This window comes from Carassius gibelio, chromosome B22 (genome assembly GCF_023724105.1).
Source record: "Carassius gibelio isolate Cgi1373 ecotype wild population from Czech Republic chromosome B22, carGib1.2-hapl.c, whole genome shotgun sequence".
NCBI lineage: Eukaryota > Metazoa > Chordata > Actinopteri > Cypriniformes > Cyprinidae > Carassius > Carassius gibelio.
Window position 1 is genome coordinate 42,472,005 of NC_068417.1, and position 5,000 is coordinate 42,477,004.

Here is a 5,000-nt window from a genome sequence, read left to right on the forward strand (position 1 = left end):
GCTCTAGTTGTCCTGGTCTCCGCTGTCTTTCAGGGCAGTAGAGGTCCTTTCTAGGTGCTTTTTGGACATTTTTCACTTAGTATATAATAATTTTGCCAAAAAATAGAGTCAGTGCCTGATCTCTGAATATTAGCAGGTTTGGGCCTGTTTAGTACATGGATGGGAGACTGCCTGGGAATATACTGCCTTTAATTATAATTTTGCATTATTGAGACACTGTTTTCCTAATGAATGTTGTTCAGTGCTTTGACGCAATGTATTTTGTTTAAAGCACTATATAAATAAAGGTGATTGATTGATTGATTGAATACCAGGTGCTGTAAGCTTTTTGGACATTTTTCACTTAGTATATAATAATTTTGCCAAAAAAAAGTCAATGCCCGATCTCTGAATATTTGCAGGTTTGGGCCTGGTTAGTACATGGATGGGAGACAGCCTGGGAATACCAGGTGCTTTAATCTTTTTGGAAAATTTCACGAATTATATAATAATCTTTCATTAAAAAAAAAAAGAGTCAATGCCCGATCTCTGAATCTTAGCAGGTTTAGGTCTGGTTAGTACTTGTATGAGAGACTGCCTAGGAATACCAGGTGCTTTAAGCTTTTGGGTTTTCTTTCCTACTTATATAATGTACTGGCGATAAGATTGGCTGTTCTTTAAATAGCCCTCTCTTCAATCAATCAATCAATCACCTTTATTTATATAGTGCTTTAAACAAAATACATTGCGTCAAAGCACTGAACAGCATTCATTTGGAAAACAGTGTCTCAATAATGCAAAATGATAGTTAAAGGCAGTTCATCATTGAATTCAGCTATGTCATCTCTGTTCAGTTGAAATAGTGTCTGTTTTTATTTGCAATCAAGTCAATGATATCGCTGTAGATGAAGTGACCCCAACTAAGCAAGCCAGAGGCGACAGCGGCAAGGAACCGAAACTCCATCGGTGACAGAATGGAGAAAAAAACCTTGGGAGAAACCAGGCTCAGTTGGGGGGTCAGTTCTCCTCTGACCAGACGAAAACCATTAGTTCAATTCCAGGCTGCAGCAAAGTCAGATTGTGCAGAAGAATCATCTGTTTCCTGTGGTCTTGTCCTGGTGCTCCTCTGAGACAAGGTCTTTACAGGGGATCTGTATCTGGGGCTCTAGTTGTCCTGGTCTCCGCTGTCTTTCAGGGCAGTAGAGGTCCTTTCTAGGTGCTTTTTGGACATTTTTCACTTAGTATATAATAATTTTGCCAAAAAATAGAGTCAGTGCCTGATCTCTGAATATTAGCAGGTTTGGGCCTGTTTAGTACATGGATGGGAGACTGCCTGGGAATATACTGCCTTTAATTATAATTTTGCATTATTGAGACACTGTTTTCCTAATGAATGTTGTTCAGTGCTTTGACGCAATGTATTTTGTTTAAAGCACTATATAAATAAAGGTGATTGATTGATTGATTGAATACCAGGTGCTGTAAGCTTTTTGGACATTTTTCACTTAGTATATAATAATTTTGCCAAAAAAAAGTCAATGCCCGATCTCTGAATATTTGCAGGTTTGGGCCTGGTTAGTACATGGATGGGAGACAGCCTGGGAATACCAGGTGCTTTAATCTTTTTGGAAAATTTCACGAATTATATAATAATCTTTCATTAAAAAAAAAAAGAGTCAATGCCCGATCTCTGAATCTTAGCAGGTTTAGGTCTGGTTAGTACTTGTATGAGAGACTGCCTAGGAATACCAGGTGCTTTAAGCTTTTGGGTTTTCTTTCCTACTTATATAATGTACTGGCGATAAGATTGGCTGTTCTTTAAATAGCCCTCTCTTCAATCAATCAATCAATCACCTTTATTTATATAGTGCTTTAAACAAAATACATTGCGTCAAAGCACTGAACAGCATTCATTTGGAAAACAGTGTCTCAATAATGCAAAATGATAGTTAAAGGCAGTTCATCATTGAATTCAGCTATGTCATCTCTGTTCAGTTGAAATAGTGTCTGTTTTTATTTGCAATCAAGTCAATGATATCGCTGTAGATGAAGTGACCCCAACTAAGCAAGCCAGAGGCGACAGCGGCAAGGAACCGAAACTCCATCGGTGACAGAATGGAGAAAAAAACCTTGGGAGAAACCAGGCTCAGTTGGGGGGTCAGTTCTCCTCTGACCAGACGAAAACCATTAGTTCAATTCCAGGCTGCAGCAAAGTCAGATTGTGCAGAAGAATCATCTGTTTCCTGTGGTCTTGTCCTGGTGCTCCTCTGAGACAAGGTCTTTACAGGGGATCTGTATCTGGGGCTCTAGTTGTCCTGGTCTCCGCTGTCTTTCAGGGCAGTAGAGGTCCTTTCTAGGTGCTTTTTGGACATTTTTCACTTAGTATATAATAATTTTGCCAAAAAATAGAGTCAGTGCCTGATCTCTGAATATTAGCAGGTTTGGGCCTGTTTAGTACATGGATGGGAGACTGCCTGGGAATATACTGCCTTTAATTATAATTTTGCATTATTGAGACACTGTTTTCCTAATGAATGTTGTTCAGTGCTTTGACGCAATGTATTTTGTTTAAAGCACTATATAAATAAAGGTGATTGATTGATTGATTGAATACCAGGTGCTGTAAGCTTTTTGGACATTTTTCACTTAGTATATAATAATTTTGCCAAAAAAAAGTCAATGCCCGATCTCTGAATATTTGCAGGTTTGGGCCTGGTTAGTACATGGATGGGAGACAGCCTGGGAATACCAGGTGCTTTAATCTTTTTGGAAAATTTCACGAATTATATAATAATCTTTCATTAAAAAAAAAAAGAGTCAATGCCCGATCTCTGAATCTTAGCAGGTTTAGGTCTGGTTAGTACTTTGATGAGAGACTGCCTAGGAATACCAGGTGCTTTAAGCTTTTGGGCTTTCTTTCCTACTTATATAATGTACTGGCGATAAGATTGGCTGGTCTTTAAATAGCCCTCTCTTTGCAACAGACTTCGCTTACGGCCATACCAACCTGGCTATGCCCGATCTCGTCCGATCTCGGAAGCTAAGCAGGTTTGGGCCTGGTTAGTACTTTGATGGGAGACCGCCTGGGAATACCAGGTGCTGTAAACTTTTTGGACATTTTTCACTTAGTTTATAATAATTTTGCCAAAAAATAGAGTCAATGCCCGATCTCTGAATCTTAGCAGGTTTAGGTCTGGTTAGTACTTTGATGAGAGACTGCCTAGGAATACCAGGTGCTTTAAGCTTTTGGGTTTTCTTTACTACTTATATAATGTACTGGCGATAAGATTGGCTGTTCTTTAAATAGCCCTCTCTTTGCAGCAGACTTCGCTTACGGCCATACCAACCTGGCTATGCCCGATCTCGTCTGATCTCGGAAGCTAAGCAGGTTTGGGCCTGGTTAGTACTTGGATGGGAGATCGCCTGGGAATACCAGGTGCTGTAAGCTTTTTGGACATTTTTCACTTAGTATATAATAATTTTGCCAAAAAATAGAGTCAATGCCCGATCTCTGAATCTTAGCAGGTTTAGGTCTGGTTAGTACTTTGATGAGAGACTGCCTGGGAATACCAGGTGCTTTAAGCTTTTGGGTTTTCTTTCCTACTTATATAATGTACTGGCGATAAGATCGGCTGGTCTTTAAATAGCCCTCTCTTTGCAGCAGACTTCGCTTACGGCCATACCAACCTGGCTATGCCCAATCTCGTCTGATCTCGGAAGCTAAGCAGGTTTGGTCCTGGTTAGTACTTGGATGGGAGACCGCCTGGGAATACCAGGTGCTGTAAGCTTTTTGGACATTTTTCACTTAGTATATAATAATTTTGCCAAAAAATAGAGTCAATGCCTGATCTCTGAATATTAGCAGGTTTGGGCCTGCTTAGTACATGGATGGGAGACTGCCTGGGAATACCAGGTGTTTTAATCTTTTTGGAAAATTTCACAAATTATATAATAATCTTTCATAAAAAAAAAAAAAAGAGTCAATGCCCGATCTCTGAATCTTAGCAGGTTTAGGTCTGATTAGTACTTTGATGAGAGACTGCCTAGGAATACCAGGTGCTTTAAGCTTTTGGGTTTTCATTCCTACTTATATAATGTACTGGCGATAAGATTGGCTGGTCTTTAAATAGCCCTCTCTTTGCAGCAGACTTCGCTTACGGCCATACCATCCTGGCTATGCCTGATCTCGTCTGATCTCGGAAGCTAAGCAGGTTTGGGCCTGGTTAGTACTTGGATGGGAGACCGCCTGGGAATACCAGGTGCTGTAAGCTTTTTGGAAATTTTTCACTTAGTATATAATAATTTTGCCAAAAAATAGAGTCAATGCCAATCTCTGAATATTAGCAGGTTTGGGCCTGGTTAGTACATGGATGGGAGACTGCCTGGGAATACCAGGTGCTGTAAGCTTTTTGGACATTTTTCACTTAGTATATAATAATTTTGCCAAAAAATAGAGTCAATGCCCGATCTCTGAATATTTGCAGGTTTGGGCCTGGTTAGTACATGGATGGGAGACTGCCTGGGAATACCAGGTGCTTTAATCTTTTTGGAAAATTTCACGAATTATATAATAATCTTTCATTTAAAAAAAAAAAAAAAAAAAAAAAAAAAGAGTCAATGCCCGATCTCTGAATCTTAGCAGGTTTAGGTCTGGTTAGTACTTGTATGAGAGACTGCCTAGGAATACCAGGTGCTTTAAGCTTTTGGGTTTTCTTTCCTACTTATATAATGTACTGGCGATAAGATTGGCTGTTCTTTAAATAGCCCTCTCTTCAATCAATCAATCAATCACCTTTATTTATATAGTGCTTTAAACAAAATACATTGCGTCAAAGCACTGAACAACATTCATTTGGAAAACAGTGTCTCAATAATGCAAAATGATAGTTAAAGGCAGTTCATCATTGAATTCAGCTATGTCATCTCTGTTCAGTTGAAATAGTGTCTGTTTTTATTTGCAATCAAGTCAATGATATCGCTGTAGATGAAGTGACCCCAACTAAGCAAGCCAGGGGCGACAG

General features: G+C 39.3%; 4 non-coding genes across 4 annotated transcripts; all 4 read left to right on the top strand.

Moving 5' to 3' along the window:
- Positions 1–2,968: 2,968 nt before the first annotated feature.
- On the top strand, positions 2,969–3,087 carry LOC127996535 (5S ribosomal RNA). The gene has a single exon (XR_008169437.1). It is a non-coding gene; the product is annotated as a 5S ribosomal RNA (ribosomal RNA).
- Positions 3,088–3,308: 221 nt separating this feature from the next.
- On the top strand, positions 3,309–3,427 carry LOC127995816 (5S ribosomal RNA). Its single transcript, XR_008168749.1, has one exon. It is a non-coding gene; the product is annotated as a 5S ribosomal RNA (ribosomal RNA).
- A 221-nt stretch (positions 3,428–3,648) lies between these two features.
- Positions 3,649–3,767, top strand: LOC128003730 (5S ribosomal RNA). The gene has a single exon (XR_008176448.1). It is a non-coding gene; the product is annotated as a 5S ribosomal RNA (ribosomal RNA).
- A 364-nt stretch (positions 3,768–4,131) lies between these two features.
- On the top strand, positions 4,132–4,250 carry LOC128000705 (5S ribosomal RNA). The gene has a single exon (XR_008173484.1). It is a non-coding gene; the product is annotated as a 5S ribosomal RNA (ribosomal RNA).
- The last annotated feature ends 750 nt before the right edge of the window (positions 4,251–5,000 follow it).